This window comes from Pelodiscus sinensis, chromosome 1 (assembly GCF_049634645.1).
Source record: "Pelodiscus sinensis isolate JC-2024 chromosome 1, ASM4963464v1, whole genome shotgun sequence".
Taxonomy (NCBI): Eukaryota; Metazoa; Chordata; order Testudines; family Trionychidae; genus Pelodiscus; species Pelodiscus sinensis.
This window is the reverse complement of record NC_134711.1, coordinates 46223668-46244112: the sequence shown is the minus strand read 5'-3', so window position 1 is coordinate 46244112 and position 20445 is coordinate 46223668. Positions and strand designations below refer to the sequence as shown.

The following is a 20445-nucleotide window of genomic DNA, read 5'->3' as shown; positions in this document are numbered from 1 at the left end:
CTGCCAAGCAGCTTTCTTTGCAAATAACTTGATCAATTCACTCTCAATTGTAAATCTAGGAGCATGATCAGGTCACTGTTGATTGCAAACCCAGGTCAGTGATCAGAAGACAATGAGTAACTGCTGACCAGAGCTGCTGTCCTTTCCAAAGGGGGAGAGTGGCTTCCATTTTCAATACAATGGATTGCAGATTATTAGAATAGAGAGGGCAAAGCAAGTTGCCCAACAGAAAAGTGGGATACTTCCTGCTGACTCCCAGGACACAAATCAAGCAGGGCTGTGTCTTCACTGTAAAGCATAAGAGCTCAGGTCCTGGGTCCTGTCCTTACTCAAGCTCATACAACCCTCCAGGGTCCTGGGACCCTGAATCCGAGCCTTGGATTTGTGCAATTGCAGTGTTCGACACAAGTGGTGTTTGACTTGAGCCTAGTCTCAAGCTTGTTGCGGTATAGACATATCTCTAGTACACAGTTAGAGTTCTCAGAGGAATTCAGCATTCCCTATGCCCTGTGTTGAATTCAGTGTCACCACAGCTCTGGAATGGAGCAGGCAAGCTGAAAAGTAGAACCCCAAACAGATACCAAATTTTGTATCCACATGCGTATCCGGAAAAAGAAATGAGCTACAGATACCTGTTGATATAAAGCAGATATCCTCAAAGTTTCAGAGTCCTAGATACAAAATTTGTATCCACATCCATATCCACAAAAATTAGCTGTGAATATCTGCAGCCACATCAGCAGTTGCAGATACCTGTGGATATCCATGGATTTCCAGGGCTCTACTGAAAAGCAATACAACTAGTTCCATTAGCTATCAAATGGGAAGTGCAAATGGCCAGTGGAGTAGGAAACAATATGAAATGAGCTGCCACTGTGCAGGTAAGCAAATAACACAGTGGTGACCATGGTGCTAGAATCTAAGTAGGGTCAAAAGTTGTATCATTAACTGTAACCTCATCTGGGTAAAAAGGATCACTGACCATGTCTGCAGTTCACACATAGGTGAAGTGGAGGGGGCTGGGGATGAAATCACTGCTCTAAAAAAGAACGCACAAGAGTAAAATGTACAGAGACACAGAATTGAAATGTAGCAAGACAAGGTAAAACAAAAACAAGAGAGTCTCAAATAAAAAATAACTTCCTAATAACATGGGTAGAGAGACACCTAGTGGCTAGAGAGAAATAAGGCAAACACTTGAAATAAAAGAATAGAGCAACTGAATGCTTAGAGCTCAAATTCTATTTGCAGTGAAATCAGAGTCATCAGGGTCGGGGCCAGGATTTCACCATTTAGCCCTATGATAGAAATGGATAAAAGATGACAATTTGATTATACTTTTTCACTGAAATTTTGAAAAAAATTCCTAACCTTCAGTTTTTGTGAAAAGGTCTACAAAAAGTATGTTATTTTTAGTGGCTCTAGGCTCTAGTGTGTCTGAGGGGTATGATTAACCCAGCTAAAAAGAGGGCAGTGACCATTAAATATTCTGGGGGGAAAAAAACAAAAAACAAAAAAAACAGTGTTCAAGTTGCCATACTTCAAAATTATATCCATCACAACTCCACTAACAGAGCTGGACAGGACAACATTTCTATTCCTCTTAAATAAAATAAAAGAGCAAAAAAATGGCATAGTCATTCTCAGTCACAAAAATAGACATCTCCAGTTATAAAACAAAAGAACACTAATATTAGTGGAGGTGAGCCAAACCATATATCAAACAAAGATTCTCCTGATATTTTCACACTGGCTGAAGTGATGTCCAATTTACCCCTAAATTCACATGGGAGATAATTTTTAAATTGTGTCCTCAAATGAAAAATACACAGGGCAGCTCCACACTGAAATCTCAAATGCATTTATGAAGGAAAATGACATATTGGGCAGTGTAGTCAAGTCAGTGAGTCCCGACAAACTAGGAATTACGGAAGCTGGGTTTAATTCTCTCTTCTGATACTGGCATTGTATATGACTGAGAACCACCAATCCTAAACTGTTTTTGAAGCGCTATATGGGTATGTCTACACTACCCCACTAGTTCGAACTAGCAGGGGTAATGTAGTCATCCGCACTTGCAAATGAAGCCCGGGATTTGAATTTCCCGGGCTTCATTTGCATGAAGCCGGCCGGCGCCATTTTTAAATGCCAGCTAGTTCGGACTCCGTGCCACGCGGCTACACACGGCACGGAGTAGCTAGTTCGGATTAGGCTTCCTAATCCGAACTAGATGTACACCTCGTTCCACAAGGCCAAACTAGCCGGCATTTAAAAAAAAGTTCGAACTAGCGGGGTAGTGTAGACATACCCTATGAAACAGAAAGATGAGGCTTCCTTAATGCCATTAGCCTGGGATCATGTGGGATACTTCAGTTCAGTTGCCCCCTATGTTTGATGTCATGAAGGAATTTGGCACTTGGGTTTCACAGCTCTCAGATACATGTACTAGCCACTGGACTATAGGGTGATTCTCACTTACTGGCCAATTAATGTTTAATTATTTAATAATGGCTTCAGAGGGAGAGATTGAGAGAGATGTACAACAAAATATCTCATATTGAAATGGCTTCCTCCTCCTCCCCTCCCTCAGCTCTTTTGTGTGGAGTTGCAAAAATGGCTTAGGCCTTGTCTACACACTGTGAAAATCGATCTCCTGGAGGTAGTTTTAGCGGATCTAGTAAAGACTCACTAAATCAACTGCTGTTCATGAGGCAGTCAACCCCGGGTCACCATTGGGTCATGAGGAGTACGGGAAGTCAACAGGAGAATTTCTCCTGTCGACCACCTGCGGTAGGGAATACCATGGTAAATTGAACTAAGACATGCCAATTCAAGCCACACTACTCATGTATCTGGAATTGCATACTTTAGTTCGACTTTGCCCCCTAGTGCAGACTGGCCTCAGACGCCTAAGCTGCCTGACTCCAGGAGAGGGTTCTTGGCTGCAGATGACAAACATCTCCCTACAGCTCAGTCTGAACTATGTGAGAGCATCGGGACTTAAGATACACTCATCTTGTCAACATCGCCCATTGGCTAGATTAGGCAACTCTCTCACAAGAATGTTGGCTCCTATTCTCAGAGATGTGTCCTTCCCAATGTATTATACAGGAAGCCTCATTCAGGCTTTGTAAAGTCCAGTGATTTTCTATGTGCATAAGTCATTTTGTGGATCCAGGCCTTCATCTCTGAGCATAATGTCTGCAAGGGAAAAAAAGCTAAAGTGTAACCAGACTATGAGCGGTGCTTGTAAATAGAAAAGGAGAACTTTTCCTCTCAGAGGTTCACATGGTTGACTGACTAATGCCTGGTGGGGATTCTCCCTCCAGCATAACTCAGCAAGGGGAAATATCCCTCTACTTTCCCAATTTTCTCCATGTTAAGACATCGGTTCTCCCCAGTCTCACATGTGTTTAAACTTTCTCAGGCCCTGTAAGACTCTGCTAGAGTGAGCCTCCTCTCTGACATACCACAGAAGGTTCATATGGTGGACAGTGTAAGGAAACATTAGTGGTTTTCCTTTCCCATCTTTTGCACTTCAATCTACTCAACTGCCCCCTTCCTGCCCCTGAACTCTTTGCTACTGACAGATTCCTTATGCCCTGTAGAAAAGCTCCCCTCATGTCTGGATGGTGTCCTGCTGCTAAAGACCAAGTTCCATTGGCTACAGACGTAAGAGAACTGAAAATGCTTCTCTAATGTCTTCTCCTGCAGTGGTGAGCTGCTCCTCAGTTCCCCCAATTAGCCCTTTCTGATGTTTTCAGCCTCCAATGCCCTCAGCAACCTCTCACTGCCAAGTTCCTATGGCTTCCATTTCATCCCAGACCCTGCACCCACTTCACCCCTTCCCCCAGCCCAATCTCTTTCTGCCCCTGCTTCACCCTAGCCCCATCCCCCCTCCACCCCATCCCCAAAATCCCATCCCGTTGTATCCCTTTCTGCCCCCACTCTATCTCAGGCCCCACCTCCCCCACCTCTTTTCCCCAAGTCCCCCACCGGCCTTCTCCCATCCTCACTCTGCCCTGTCCTGCCTCTCCATTCTGCTCCCTCTTCCAAGCACACCCTGCCTCACTCCTCCTTCTCCTGCAGTGCTTCCTGCACACTGTGGAACAGCTAATCCACAGGAGGTGAGAGGCACTGGGAGGGAGCTGAAGGAGTTGATCGGCAGGGCTGCAGGTGAGTGGGAGGCATGGGGAGGAAGAGCAGCTGGCTGCCAGTGAATGCAAATAAAATAAAATAAAAATAATGCCCCTCGGCATTCTTCCATTTTAATTGTGATTGCCAGTTTTAATCACACTGTTAAACAATAATAGAATACCAATTTAAATGTATTATAAATATTTTTCAATGTTTTTTTACATTTTCAGGTATACTTCACTTATAACACAGAATACGAAGTGTGCAGTGCTCACTATATCACCTTCGGAGAACTATTTGAAAATGAAGGAAATAACAACAAACACAAAAAACTTCATTTAGATGAAGCTACAATTATAGGCACATGTCAGGGGCTTAACTGTATATTACTGTCAAGAACTTCAGCCCCACCTTATCACCATAAGATTGACATTAGAAACCCAGGAATAGCAAAGTTAAGGTTACACATCTCAAGCAGGAGCAGGATACCTAAACTACTTAACTCTGCCCCCCGAAAACAGCCTACCATCTCCCCAACTTTATAAGAAGTTTATAAAAAATATGTACATATTGATTTTATCATTTGTTTCATACTTGTGCATATGCAATATTATATGCTATTAATACTCTTATTTTACTCATGAAAGTGAGATTGTTTCTCACTTCAGTCCAGCATTCCCTGTAAGCTGAGCACTTGGGCTGCCACCCAAGAGATTCTGGTGCCACTCAGCTGATTAGCAGAGTGCCCTCAGCCACCCACCGTGGGCAGCATGTGTTTCTACTGGCGGTGCATATCTGCACATGCCTTGGTTCACAAAACAACATTTATTTTGCACATGGATGGAAAAATTAGAATAAATATTATTCCAGGCATATGAAGAATATAACATTTGGGTGGTTGCAGGATCTTCAGCACAACTCTCAGAGGTTCTGATCACTGCCTATAGATCAGAATACTCTCAGAATACCGCACAGGATCCAGACCGTAATGAAGTTTTATTATATATGTCTAGCCAAGGCATTAGTATTCTTTTATGTAAAACCAGGAGGGAAGTGTTTTTCCATCCTATGAGATTTTAGGAGATTTTTTTTAAAGTCACCATACTGAATCAGGATGAAATTTCAACATTTTCCACACACTTGATATTTTGAAAAAGAATTCAGATCGAGTCAATTAAAATGTTTTGATTTTGATTTTGTTTACTTTTTTAAAAAAGACTATAAATTAAAATTTGAAATAAAAAAGCCATTTGACCTGAAAATGAAAGTATTTTATTTAAAAAATGTTAATTTGGGATGATTTGACCATTTCAATATTCAAATATTTTCAGAATGGAAAATTTATCAGAACTAACCCTTTCCCATGAACTAGGGTAATCAGATGGCAAGTGTGAAAAATCAGGACAGAAGCACTCCTATCAGCAAGCAAATGCCGCTTGTGGGCGGTGGAGGTTTTTGTCATAAAATGCTGACAAACAGCATTAACACTGCCTAATTTTTAGCAATATGACTGTATTGACACAGCCATATCGATAAGTAGTGTATAGCGTAGACATGCCCTGAGAAAAAGCCCTGAATATCAGGTCTGATCCAATAAAATAAGGACATGTGGTCACTCCACTGTGAATAATTGTGGGTTGAGTGAATCTGCTTTTACTGACAAAAAATATTTTGTTGAAAAAATCCCAGGAAGCTCTACTTCAACGTTCATTATATAGTCCCATAAAGCAATAAAACATTTAGGCCTAACAATTAATCGAAGTTAATTCAAATGTTTAATTAAAAACAAATTAAATCCATTACAAATTAATTGTGATTAATGTCAGTTTCAATCACACTGTTAAACAATAATAGAATACCAATTTAAATGTAATATAAATATTTTTCAATGTTTTTCTACATTTTCAGATATACTTCACTTATAACACTGAATGCAAAGTGTACAGGGCTCACTTTATTATTTTTAATTACAAACATTTGCACTGTAAAACGAAAAACATAATAAATACTATCTTTCAATTTACCTCGTACAAGTACAGTAGTGGTATTTCTATCATGAAAATACAACTTACAAACATAGAATTTTTTACACAGCTGCATTCAAATCCAAAATAATGTAAAACTTTAGTAACTAGAAATCCACTCTGTCATACCTCTCATTCAGCTAATCAGTAAAACTAACAAGTTTGTTTCCATTTATGGAAGATAAGGGGTATGACTACACTGCAGCGTTTTTCCTGAAAAACGGCTATTGCGTTCTTTCGACAGAAAGTCAAAAGAATGGAGGATTTTTTCTGACAGCAGTAAACTTCTTTCTACAAAGAAGAAGCCTTTTTCCAAAAAAGCTTTTACGGAAAAAACTGTGTGTGGACGCAGAAGAGGGAGTTCTTTCGAAAGAAGAGGCCTCCAGGAAATAACACAGGTGCCCTGGTGGCCACTCCATCCATACTATTCACAACTTAAATGTGATATAGTGTCCAATTAGTGGGTATGCTATCTTTTGAAAAACCACATTGCTTTTTCCTTGCACTTTTGCTGTGTGGACGTTCTCCTTCGAAATAAGCTTTTCCAGAAGATCTCTTCCAGAAAAGCTTCTTCCGAAAGGAGCCTGCAGTCTAGACATAGCCAATGCTGCCCACTACTTATTTACAATGTTATCTGAAAGTAAGAAGAGGCATTCATATTTCATTGTTGTAGCTGGCATTGCAAAGTATTTATGTGCCAAAAATGCTAACCATTCATAAGCTCCTTTATGCTTCAACTTGTTGATGGCAAAATATTTGTAATAAAATAATACTATAAATTGTGCACTCTACACTCTGTATTCTGTGTTTTAATATATTTGGAAATGTAGAAAAGCATCCCAAATATTTATAATAAATTTAAATTGGTATTCTATTATTTTAACAGTGTGATTATTTTTAATCTCATGATTAATTATGATTAATTTTTTAATCATTTGACAGTCCTAATACAATAAAATGCAAGAAAGGTATTCTGGGATAGTCATTGAGAAAATTAAGTCACTGGGAAGGATGAAGTAGTACAAGTTTCTGGCATTCTCAAGGCATTCCTAAATGGACAGAGTCCAAGATGCCTTGTGTAAGCAGTGCAATTAACTCTGAACTACTCAATTTTCTAAGGTCTGCTCTGTTTTGTTTTTGTAACTCTAGTGTTCTTGATAGGTAATATACTTTCAACTTCTGGTGTCCAAAACCTTAGCAAAGTTTTTTTTTTTTTTTCTTGTGAGGGAATTATTTACTCCTGGATAGGCCCCTTTCATATCCTAGAAATTCAGGCTTTGCTTCAACAAATGCTTAAACACATGCCTAACTTTCTGCCCAAAGCTGAAGTTGTTGGAACTTAAAAGTTAAGAATGTGTGTACATTCTATAGGATACTGACATTTCCTGGATTTTGAATTTCTGGAAAATGTTTTCATGAAAATAATTGTTTTGAAGAGGAAAAAAAAACACTGCAAAATTTTAAAATAAAAATGGTTGTAAAAATGTTGATTTCTCAAGGAGCTCTATTAAACTTTTCTTGTGGAAAACAAACCTTCAGAAGATAAAAGTTCCCTCCTAATATCTCATGCATCAGCCAACTGTCTTCGATATGACCATAAGCAGCCCCTACACCATATATTAAAATCATTGCAGCTTAATTGCCCATCCTTAAAAGATTTTCCTTTTAAATATTTTATATTGACGGAAATAATAAATTACCTACAAATTAACAACAATAAAGATGTATCACCAATAATACTGTGACAAATCCTAAAAGCAATCCTCAAAAGGAAAAATAAATGCTTTCTTAAAAGAAAAAAGCCATTGATAGTCTCGAGCGATGAATTTTTCTATAATCCATGACTTAGAAATGCAACACAAAAAAAATCCAACCAACAGGTGCTAAAAATCTCTAAAGCACAATCGAATTCAACTGAATAAAATTAAATGAAAACTAAACCGGCATGTATAAAATAAAACTTAGGAACAGTGGAATAGAGGAAGGACACTGCTGGCATTTTATCTGAGGAAGCAGCAGTCCTCCAGAACAATCCTCTACATTTGCCATCCAATACAGAATAAAATAACCAACAAAGGAGAAGAACAATCTCCAACCTTTGCTAACTATATGTAACTTTACAGTGAATAATAGCAATCCCTGATCTCAGCACCAAAATACAGAATTTTCCGATTAATCATATTGAACACCAGCAGCTTTCATAGAATCACCAGAAACAAAGGAGCGAGAAAATGTCATTAAAGCCCATAGAAAGCACAAGATTCTGAGCCCTACTAGCTATTGGGAAGATTTCTACCAAACCTTCCTGAAACAAATACAAACAATAGTTGCCATTTTAAAAAAAGATTAGCCATCATTACCATAGAGCTCTGTGTAGTAGAGCTCTGAAGAAGGCAGGGCTAGAAGAGCATTTTGTGTGCTTTATTACAGGCTGTTCCAAAGCCCACTGCAGTCAAGCAGAAATCTTTCTATTGACTTCAAAGGATTTTGATCATGGCCTTAATATTTTTGTTGAAGGAGGCAAGCCTTGAGGAGATCTGCCTCATTCAGTGCTCAGAGTTGCACACTCAGAGAAACAAAGCATTCTTATAGTAACAAGATTGCATTTCAAATCTTTATTTATTTAAAAAAGCAGGAAAATCCATTCCAAAAAACAATATGCAAAATATATTAAGTTTGCAAGATAAACTGCCCTAATGTTAGGGTATGTCTACACAGCGGGGCTATTTCAGGATACCTGCTATTTTGAGATAGGTCATGCGCTATTTCGGCATCCCTGTAACCCTCGTTCCACAAGGGTTAATGGATGTCTCAAAATAGCGCGTTATTTTTAAATTTGGGGCTGTGTAGACGTGTCAAATTTTAAAATATGCTATTTCAAAATTCAATCGACATAAGATATGCAATTTGCATAGCACAAATTGTGTATCTTATTTTGAGTTTAGGATGCTGTGTAGACGGACCCTCAGGGAAGATTGTCATGCAACACTAACTGCACTCCCTGATGCAAATGCATTAGGATATAGTCTTTAATTATGAAATCAAGTACAGTCTTTAATTGTGGAATCACATAATATTTTTTCCTCAGGACCCTGCCTCATCTCATGCAGAAATTGGATGATATATAGTGCATGATACCAAAAAATAAATCCAGCTGAGGATAATAATACTGTGCATATCAGTAAAGGTATGTCTACACTATAGAGAAGATCAAAGCTGCTGCTGTCAATCTTCCAGGGTTCGAATCAGTGGGTCTAGTGAAGACACGTGAATTCAAACTGAGAGGGGCACTCTGGTAGTCTTACTTCCAAGAGCAATAAGGGAAGTTGAAGGGAGAATGTTCTCCATTTGACTTTCTGTAGTGTGGACAGCGCCAAAAGTCGAGTTAAGGTACTTAGACTTCAGCTACGCAATTAACATAGCTGAAGTTGCATATCTTAATTCATCCTTATCCCCAGGGATCGACAAACCCATTTATCTACTCGCCCATAGTGAGTAGATTTCAGCCGGTCGCCCCGTTCACCAGCGGGGCTTGCATGCACAGTGCGGGTCTAGCGCATGCATGGTGCGGGGCTGTTGAGTGGATTTCGCCACGGTTTGTTGATCTCTGCTTATTCCATAGTATAGACATATCCTAAATGTTTTCCAATCAAAGATCTCAAACATTACTCTGTCTAGACATTTATACCACGGTATTCCACCACCCTAAAACTAAAAGACATTACCTCAGTCTCTATCATCTACTCATTGCGGGGATTTGTTTTATTTTTGCTTTATTATTCTGTGAAGATCAGGTCAAAAGAATGGATTTAACTATTTGATCCAATGCATAGATTATAAAGGGTAGAATGGGACCACTATGGTCTTCTTTGTGCATAACAGACTGTAGAACTTTCCTAATTATTCTCTGTTGAACATGAACACATATTTTAGAAAAACATCCTCTCTTGATTTAAGAATTGCCAATAATGGATCTGAAGTCAGTGATATTCATGGGGGTTCTTATTTCCTATAAGAGAATTCCATAGCCAGTTGTCAAGAAAGCTCTCTCTCTCTCTTCCTCCTTCCCTCCCTCCCTCCCTCCCTCCAAAATGTGAACGTTTTTCTCTTGAGTATAACAGTTCCACGGCACTCATAGAACATAGCTCCCATGGAAGATCATGACAATGTAGTATAAGGTAGTACCTGAGGTAACTTGGGACAATTCCAGAGAAGAGCTTTGAAAAATAAGGTCCAAATTCTTTAACTTGAGTCTGTATTCCATGAGTAGCCGGTTTAGAAAGCAGAGCACTCGAATAATGTGATTTGGTCAGTTAATATTCCTGAGTTAACGGGCAAATGCTTTTTGAACTAATCAGAATTTTGAAGCTGGTGGGTTAATTCCTAAGACACTTATACTGAATAAATCTTCACAGTATGTCCTTGAGATGTTAAGTAACTATATTTATTCTCATTGTTTAGATGGAAAAAATAAGATATAGAGTTAGTAGCCAAATTGTTTTTAATGAGTTTTCATGCTTCAGGTGACACCTTCCCATTCTGGGCTTCGTTTTCATATGTACTGAATTTCTACAGCTCCCATTGACTGTATGGAATTGTAGGTGCTCAGAACTTCAGAAATATAGACTCCAGACGTCTAAAGATAGGATCCTACACAGTGATGCATCCAAAATAAGTGTCTATTTTTAAAAAATTTGCCTAAAGTGAGTTGCCCAAGATCATAAAAAACTCAGTGCCTGAGCCAGGAACTTAACCATGATTTCTCAATGCCCAGACCTGTGCTTTAACTGCAAGACCATCTTTCCATAATATGTGTGTTTGTTCCAGGACTTCAATAGCTGTTGCTGTATTACAGTGATCTTGTGTAGGGTTTTTTTTTTTTAAAAAAATCCCCCTTTAGAGTAAATTAAAACAAAGACCTATAAATAGGTTTTGAATTACTGTCTTTATCACTTACGGTTGTGGAGGGCACTATCTCCTGGGAGTCATCTGTTAATTAAATAAAAAAATCTCCATAAGGTCCAAAGCATGCTTAATGAATTAACAAGGAGGCCCCATTGAGCAGAAGCCTTTTAAACTCTATTGAAACAAATCAATTCACATTTTATTATTAGCCACTTAACGAATTAAATCTGTCACTTTATATCATATGAAACCAGTTTTCCGTAAATGCTAATTAAAACCATTAAAAATGGAAATCTGCTTTCAAAGAGCTTATGCAAGTGTGAATATTGATGCAAAGAGATAGGCCTGTTTGTCCTTATGAATGAGAGAGAGAACTTCTACTATAAGGAGCTGTACTTGCTCTTCTGGGAATAAGAACCTAAACAGAAACCTAATTAAGTCTGAGATATGGAGAAAGGATTCAGAAAGCTGTACTTAAGGGAAAGTACCATTGCTGTTTCGGTGAATGGGAGTGATTTGTTTTGAAGGGTGTGATCAAACTTGAACCGTAAGGGCTCAAAAATAATAAAAATAGTAATCAGCAGTAAACAAAAAGAAATCTCAAAGTTGTGTTATCTTTTAAAAATCTCATATGTAAACCAATCCCATGATTATTTAGGGACTCATGATTTCTGAACGTGAAGGGTTAGCAAAACTGTTATTGTAGCAACTGAGTTGTCATCAGCTAAGGTACACAGAGCATTTTGCTGAGCCTGGTAGGAAAGACCAGAAAATGATGGATTTTTGCATGGAATATGTTCCTTTTTTTTTTTTTCCCTCCCCAAACCATGCTCTTTTCTTCTAAAGCAGGAACAAATGAATAGATTCAGATGGGTTCTGCCAGGTATTCTGCCATCAGATTCTAGGCAAAATGATAGTTTAGGATGAAGAAATAAAACAAAATTCACAACTAATAGATTTCTCAGTGCACATGCAGTACTGTCTAAACAATCACAAAATTTCCTTATTTTAAACCTTTCTTATTTTCTCCTAGGCTCTAGCTCCATGTTCTGTATGCATGTGTAAAAACATATCTTTATTTAGATGGTAAGGTCTTCAAAGCAGCTCACTGTCTGGACACTTTAACTTAAATATTAAGTAACATTTGCCCCCCTGAATTCTGATAGAAATTTCACACTTTCTAATGAAAATACATGTAGGGACGATGCCAGAATTTGGCCTTAACTATTTGCAGTGAAACAATAAAAACCCGAATCAAAGTTTGCAGCAAAATTCACATTTTTGTTTTTTGTTTTTTGTTTTACTTTGAAATTTTTGCAAAGCAGTTATGAAGTAACTGCAAGTAACAATTTTTAGATCCCATACTTCATGTTTTAAGCTTAAGGAAGCATTCAGTGATAAGCTGATATTTTTCCCTTTCTCTGCATTGTTCTAGATCCTAAAAAAGGATCTATAATGATACTTCTGAACTATAAGCTATAGTCATTTTCCAGTGGTACTTTACATTGTCCCATGCTGCAGCACAGGTTTATCAAACTGGCTTACAATTACTACGGAACTATTTGATGGTGTTTTATTAAGTCACATAAATACAATGTGAGTTTGAGTCACTCTCTCATGATTTTCAAGCCCACAAAGAAAAAAAAAGTATGCACAATTTCTTATCCCCGAGACCCATACCTCATAGATGTTTGATGAGGGCTTTCAGTACAGTTTCACTTCTTGTCAACATAACATCCTGAAATAAAGTTATGCAAACATTGGGCTAGATCCTTAGTCCAGCTCCAAAGCTGAATAGGAGCCATGAAGTTGGGGTATGTCTATACAGCAGAGCTAAACTCGAAATAAGCTACACTAATTGCATATCTTAAGTCAAAATAGCTTATTTTGACTTTTTGCCTACACAGCAGTTATTTTGAGATAGAGCACTCTTCTCCTGATTTCCCTTACTTTTCATACAATGACCGTTACAGGAGTTGGAGTAAGAAGCCCAATATTTCAAATTCATTCCAAAATAACGCTGCTGTGTAGACATAGCCTTAATTTAACTGGCCTTCTGAGGCTCTCCCCTGCATAAAAGCATTCCCTAGGATGATGGTCAAAGCCAGGTTATTAGCGCCAACCCCTACCAGCTTGAGTACAGTGAGATGAAGAAAAGCAGGTAAGGGTGGAGCACCAATGCACTGCTGGATAGCCCCAGCACGAGGACAGAGTGCCTTCCTACCAGCCTCTGAATTAGGGAACTGCATCAGTGGTATAAAGTCATCTTTTCCCCCTTCCTCTGATCCAGTGTCAGGAGCAGTGCTGCCAGGTTAGAGAATCTGGGTCATTGAACACAATCATATTTCTCTCGTGACATAAAAAGATATATATAGTTGGAGAGACTTCCTAGCACTAATATTTTCAAACCAAGAGCCCAGTTCTAGGTTTCTTTCAGACTATCCACAGAGACAACAACATGAAGAAATGTGGCAGCATCAGGTTCTAAACAAGAAATAGAAACTAATGTACTAAGCAGGAAGATGAAAGCCACAGAATAAAACAGCAGGCAAACAGAGGGCATTGTAACCATGAAAACCTGAGAACATTCAAGACTGGGATGTTTTTAAAATGACATTATAATGTGAAAGTGAAAGTGAAAAATGCATACATGGAAGCAAACATTGACAGTTTTCTTTAGATAAAGTGGTAGAATTGCTAGATTGAAGTGCATAGTTTCTCTAACAGAATGCTTTGCACTATGTGTAGTCAATTATTCCTGAACGTAATAAGATAACAAAGCAGAAAGATAGCACTGTGAACTATCAGATGAACATGAGAACATAAGAATAGCCATACTGGGTCAAACCAAAGGTCCATCTAGCCCAGTATCCTGTCTTTTGACAGTGGCCAATGTCAGATGCCCCAGAAGGAGTGAACAGAATCAGGTAATCATCAAGTGATCCCTCTCCTGTCATCCATTTCCAGCCCCTGACAAACAGAGGCAAGGGACACCATTCCCTCCCATTCTGGCTAATAAGTATTGATGGACCTAACCTTCATGAATTTATCTAGTTTTGTTTTGTTTTGAACCCTGTTAAAGTTCTGGTCTCTCAACATCCTCGGGCAAGAAGTTCCACAGGATGATTGTGTACTGCATGAAGAAAATCTTCCTTTTGTTTGTTTTAGATCTACTACCTATTAATTTCATTTGGTGACACCTAGTTCATGTTATGGGAACAAGTAAATAACTTCTCCTTATTCACTTCCTCCATACCTGTCATGACTTTATAGACCTCTATCATATCCACCCTTAGGCTATGTCTACACTCGCGGCTTCTTGCGCAAGAACATCTTGCGCAAGTGTTCTTGTGCAAGAACTCTTGTGCAAGATAATGTCCACACTGCCATGTGCGAGCTGTGCTTTTGCACAAGAGCTCCCATGGCAGTGTGGACGCTCTCTTGTGCAAGAAAGCTCTGATGGCCATTTTAGCCATAAGGCTTTCTTGCGCAAGAAATCCCTGCTGAGCATCCACACTGCCCTCTTGCACAAGAGCTCCTGTGCAAGAGGGCTTACACCTGTCAAAAAAGAGCGTAGCTCTTGCGCAAAGAGGCCCCTCTTACCACGCCGTACTGTAAATTTACTTGCGCAAGAGCAGGCGGGCAGTGTGGATGCTCTGCAGATTCTTGCATAACAACGGCCGTACCTGCGCAAGAAGCCACAAGTGTAGATATAGCCAGAGTCTCCTCTTTTCTAAGATGAAAATTCCCAGTCTTTTTAATCTCTCTTCATATGGTACTCATTCCAAACCTCTAATGCCATTAATATAGATGCCAATGCACCTGCATGTGCTATTCACATTGATAATATTTTATTGTAATAGCTTGGCATTCCACTTTCTATTAAATATATTCTTTTAAAAGCTGTTGCTGCTTATCACGTATGCCTTTCACTTTTTTCCTGTCCATTCATTTAATTTTTATTATTTGTTATTATTATTATTATTATTACTGTAGCACCAGAAGATCACTAAAACCCCAATCACCTTGATAAATAGAGAGATGAAGCTAAGGACATATAATGGTTAATGCTCAGCATTGTGACCTATGGGACTGAAACATGGCCCTTCATGATCAAAACAGAAAAGAAGGTCCTGCTCTCTCAAACAGTGCTCTCTAAGGTGCTCTTTAAGGTGGTCTATCTACCAACTTCCTCTGAGAAATACCTTCACAGTTTGATTTAGTGAAAGCAAGATGAAAAAAAATTCCTAGAAGCTGTTGAATGGTATCAGACTCCAATCTTTAACAGGCATCCTACCCTATAATGCACCACACTTGACTCAAGTACCAGAGACAAGAATTTGGACTGTCATGCCTGACTGGAACAGGAGTCAGTAGCCAGCAAGCCCAAGATCAGAACTGGAGTCTGAGGCTAGACACAGAAATCAGGAACTGGAGTCACAGGTCATAACCAAAATGGTCAGAGGAGAACAGGCTAGTCTGATGCAGGAGCATGAGTATGAACAGGTACAGACACTATCACAGCCATGGGTGAATGTTTTGAGCATCCACTAAACTGCTGTGGGGTTTCACAGGTGGTCTGCTGATTCTTCCTACCAATCAGATAGGGTAGCTTACTACTTTAACCCAGCTGCACTCATTATGTTGCTTAGAATCATAGGGTTGGAAAAGACCCCAGGAGGTCATCAAATCCTACCTCTCTGCTGAAAGCAGAACCAACCCCAACTAAATCATCCCAGCCAGGGCTTTCTCAAGCTGGGACTTAAAAGCCTCTAGGTATGGAGATTCCACCACCTCCCTAGGTAACCCATTCCAGACTGCCTCTGATTCCAAACATTAGGACACATCATTATGGAACCACAAAATGCATTTAGTGCCATTGCTCTGATTCAGGTGCCAGTAGTAGGAGAACTGATCAAATGTAACCTAGTGGTTAAGTCTTATTGTAAATCTTTTGTCTTATGCTGATCTTTCAGTATCTGTTAGTTTCTCTTTTCTTTCATCTGCCCCGTTCCCTTTCCTTCTCTTCTTTTACCTATGTGATACTCTTTCCCTGCCTTCCTCCATGTTCTTTCAAATCACTTTCAAATAATGGAGAGGATTACTAGTGTGAATAGTGAAATGTTGTATGCTAAAAAGAGGAAGTAAAGGAATGGTACAGCTCAGAACTGTTTCATACAAACTAATAAGAAATCATTGTAAAGAGTAAAAGTGAGTTCAGACAACAATGTGATAGAAAAAGTAAATCAATGGTCATGTGAAAGAAAAGCAACACAGATTTGAGGGTCAAGCAAACAAAATAAAACAAAAGCTTCTCAAAGCCATGGCAAATCTGGTTTCCATATTCCTCTTATAACTTATCCCACCTGACAGAATAATTCCCTCCAGCTGAGCCCAGCCACAGTCCTCTCACCTTCTGTAGACAATTCCTGTAGTGTAAGAGGAAATATGTGCTGGGAAAGTGTGTTAATCTCACCACCAACCAGAAAATAGGAAGTCTCCAAACATCCTCACCCATAAGTTTCTAGATTCATTTCAGAGAAAGAAGGAGTAGAGAAATAGTGGGGGTATGGATGATTTGTGCCAAAAAAATAACCAAAAAAGGGCATGCATGACATTGTCTTTTTCCCAAACTTCTTGTTTGTGCAGTCTCTTGTAAGAATATAGATCCCAGGTTTTTTGTATCTAAAAATAAGTAGTGACATTTGAAAGGAGGAAGTGTGCCCTTGTGTATAAGCAGATGTGGGGATTTCAGCATTGTCATGTTATGTGGTCAAATATGTTTTAAAAAACCTAAATCATTGTTATATATACTCTTAAAGTATCCCCAGAGGTGGAGCATTTACAGGACAACATGTATTTTCCAAAGTGTGTGGAGCCAGATTCTGAACCCCTTACTCATGTAATGTAGTTCCTTTTTCTTGAATAGCCTCACTGAAATCCACAAGATTACCTGTGACGCATGGTGGCTTTAGTTTGGAAAAAAGAAGATTAAGGGGGGACATGATAGCGGTTTTCAAATATCTAAAAGGGTGTCACAAGGAGGAAGGCGAAAATTTGTTCCTCTTGGTTTCTGAGGACAGGACAAGGAGTAATGGGCTTAAAGTGCAGCAGGGGAGGTTTAGATTGGACATTAGGAAAAAATTCCTAACTGTCAGGGTGGTCAAATATTGGAATAAATTGCCAAGGGAGGTGGTGGAATCTCCCTCTCTGGAGATATTTAAGAACAGGTTAGATAGACATCTGTCAGGGATGGTGTAGACGGAGCTTGATCCTGCCTTGAGGGCGGGGGGCTGGACTCGATGACCTCTCGAGGTCCCTTCCAGTCCTATTATTCTATGATTCTATGATTCTATGATCCTTTATGAATATATGTATCAGAATCTGATTCTTAGCATTGCATTGTGTTATGCATTTCTTAAAACACAATGACTTGTTCCTTGACTTTCCAAAAGTGTGAGGGGAGCAAGGGAAATGGCATTTATAATGTGCCATTATTCCATTTTTTGTGAATTTCTTGTGTAAGAAAATTATTGGGATGGGTCTTATAAATGGAAGAAAGCAAACTCGAATTAATGTGCTTTCCTATCAGTCAACTCTTAGGAAGCCTGAATAGTTAATGTATGATACTAAGTACATGTTGTATGAAATGGCAATTAAGCTGTATGTAAAAATATTGAGTTGTATTTTGGACTGACCTCAAATAGTTTTCAGCTTAAATGACCTCCTACATTTTTGGATACTTATCTGAACTTTTTGTCCCAACTGCAACTTTCTGTTTCCCATGTTATATCAGTCCTACACCAAAATCAGAGCCCTCTTCCATGTCCAAATTGCCTCCTACATCAAATACAATACTAACATTCTCCCAGAACTAGATTTGATGATTCTCATTGCACATTACACTGTAAGCTTTATTTTCTTCTCCCAATAGCCCATCTTACCCCAAATACCCCTGATGTTCAGTTTCTTTTTTCAGGTGGTGTAATGTCCCCACCGCTTCCTTCAAACTTACAGTTTTGTTAACATCCACAGGGAACTTAGGTATTGTAACAATTAACTTTTAGGCACCTTGAAAAATCACTGAAGTCCAAAAAGCCTGGATTAAGTGACTAGGCTTTCTATTTGAGAAATGGGAGAAATAGGCACCCAAGTATGAGATCCACAAAAGCCAGCATGCTAGGCAGGTGACCGCCTGAATTAGCTAACAGCAGATGCTGATGAGTGAGATGTGTCTAAATTCCTCCCTCCCCACAGAGATATGCACCGTAGGTTGGGCCACACCTCACTCTGCTTGCAATCCACAGCAAAAATCAACTCTGCTTGATTCAGAGCTGAGGCACCCAAGTCATTCCTTTCAAGAAATGGAGAATGAAGTAGTGCCTCCCTTAAAATTTGTACCCAGTGGTTAGAACAGTCAACAATTAGAACCCAATTTAAATGAAAATTAAACTGGATATCTACTATATAAAAATGGAGTGGGTTTTCTTTCCTGAATTTGGTAAAATATTTGGCAAGATGCCTGCCAATGTGTTCAGGATTTAACAGCACAAATCTGCAGCATATCCATCCAACAATTAAAATTAAACAATATAAATACACCAGTCACCATCAAAGTAATACATAATTAATTGTTACCAACAGGTATATGTCTTTGAAGAGTTTCAAAATCCATTTGATTAAAAATTAGGTAAGTGCAGCATAAACAAAATTCCAACTATGTCTGCAATACCAGAGACATACTGAGGTCACAGCAAGATGTCTTATTGCTTTGCTTCTTATAGCACAAGGAACAAACCCGCTATTGATGCCAGCTATCATTTGCTGCTCAACAGAACAAACGTATTCACTGAACAATAGGATCCCTTTACTACATACATACATTCCCTTTGACTGACATGTATGTTCTGTTACAGTGTTTCTCAAAGTGGTCTGCGAAACCACTTTGAGAAACATGCTAACTGGCTGCGCTGGTTTGTTTACTTACCAGCTTTGTGGGTCCCATTGGGTCCGGTTCGCCGTTTGAAACCAAGGGAAGCTGTGGGAGACTTTCTTGTTTGTTTTACATTTTGTTTCTCTTACATATGCCTCTTTGCAACTATCTTACCTGGGAAATGTGTGTACACCTGAGTAATTATAAAACCCTTATGATATATGTAATTTGCTAGAGAATCTGAGATTTACTGATAGACCAAGCATGTGCTAAGTGCTTTAAGAACATAGAGCTCCAAGGATGTGTTCAATGTGAAGAAAGTGATTACCATGTGGAATGTAGGAAAAGTATCCTTTATTGGAGAGATGTTCTAGCACTGTCATGAACTACTGAATGGAACAATGTTTAGTCGATGAACTCAAAAGTTTCACGGCCTTTTTAAGAGCAAATTTCCCATTTGCAACAATAGGTTTTGCTTGCATCAAAAGAGTAGGATCACAATCCTATTAAGGAGGATGATAAAATCTTGTTCCTTGTTTTTTTTCTGTAATTAGCACTAAGTATAATATTAGAATACTGACTCCAGCCAATGCTGACCATTTATAAGCTTTAAATTTACACAAGTTTTAAGACAGTTTTTAAAACATACATTGAAGAATGATACTCAAATTGGAGTGTATTTTAAAGAAAACATCTGCTTAGCGTACGCATCATTAAAAATTATAATTTATGATATGCAATCAGAAAACACAGTATCAACTGAATTTCAGACCCAGTATTGAACTCCACAACATGTACACAACTGTCTATGAATAAATGTTCATCTTATTGCAACTCACCCCCATCATCCCCAGCTTTTCACTGACATGTTGAACTTTGGTTTAAACTAAGATTCTAAACTCTATGAGGGCAGGAAGTGTCTTTTTCTATAAATCTGTATATAGATACCCAGCCTTGTTGGGTTCTCTAGGCACAATGAAATACAAATTAATCTAGCGAAAATATTGTAATGTTCACAACTTGCTATAACAAAGGTACTATGTATCCACTTCCTGTAAAGTTATTCAGAAAAACGTTACCTTCAGTAATATCTCAGGCATATGATCTGCCGTATATGTTTTCTTCACTGGCTTTTCAGACACAGTATGTGCTTTCCATCAGTTTTAAATGAGCAGTTCTGTCCCCTGAAGAGAGATCAAGCTATATCAACCCAAGTTGCTTCCTCTTTTTCACATCAGACTCATCTCTCATTTATTAAAACTAAAATGTTCAACTGAATGACTAATAGTACAGTATCACTGTTTTAAGAGATCATAACCTGCTGGATTACTTTAGTATGTTTCTTCAAGAAGATGAACAGGGTGCTTTTTTAAAATGCCTATTCCCCTAAAATAATTCCACTGCAGTTGAAAGAATACAATATTTCTTACAATACAATATACCATG

At 38.7% G+C, this 20445-nt stretch overlaps 1 protein-coding gene across 4 annotated transcripts in view; it reads right to left on the bottom strand.

The window, feature by feature from the left end:
* TFEC (transcription factor EC) overlaps positions 1 to 20167 on the bottom strand; it is a 189657-nt gene extending 169490 nt beyond the window's left edge. For 3 of the 4 annotated variants that reach the window (XM_075929387.1, XM_075929346.1, XM_075929364.1), the window contains exon 1: positions 20079 to 20167. The gene's annotated coding sequence lies outside the window, so the exon portion shown is untranslated. Of the gene's footprint in view, positions 1 to 11118; positions 11138 to 20078 lie in introns of those variants that run through there. The other variant, XM_075929356.1, reaches the window with a different exon arrangement.
* Positions 20168 to 20445: the final 278 nt, after the last annotated feature.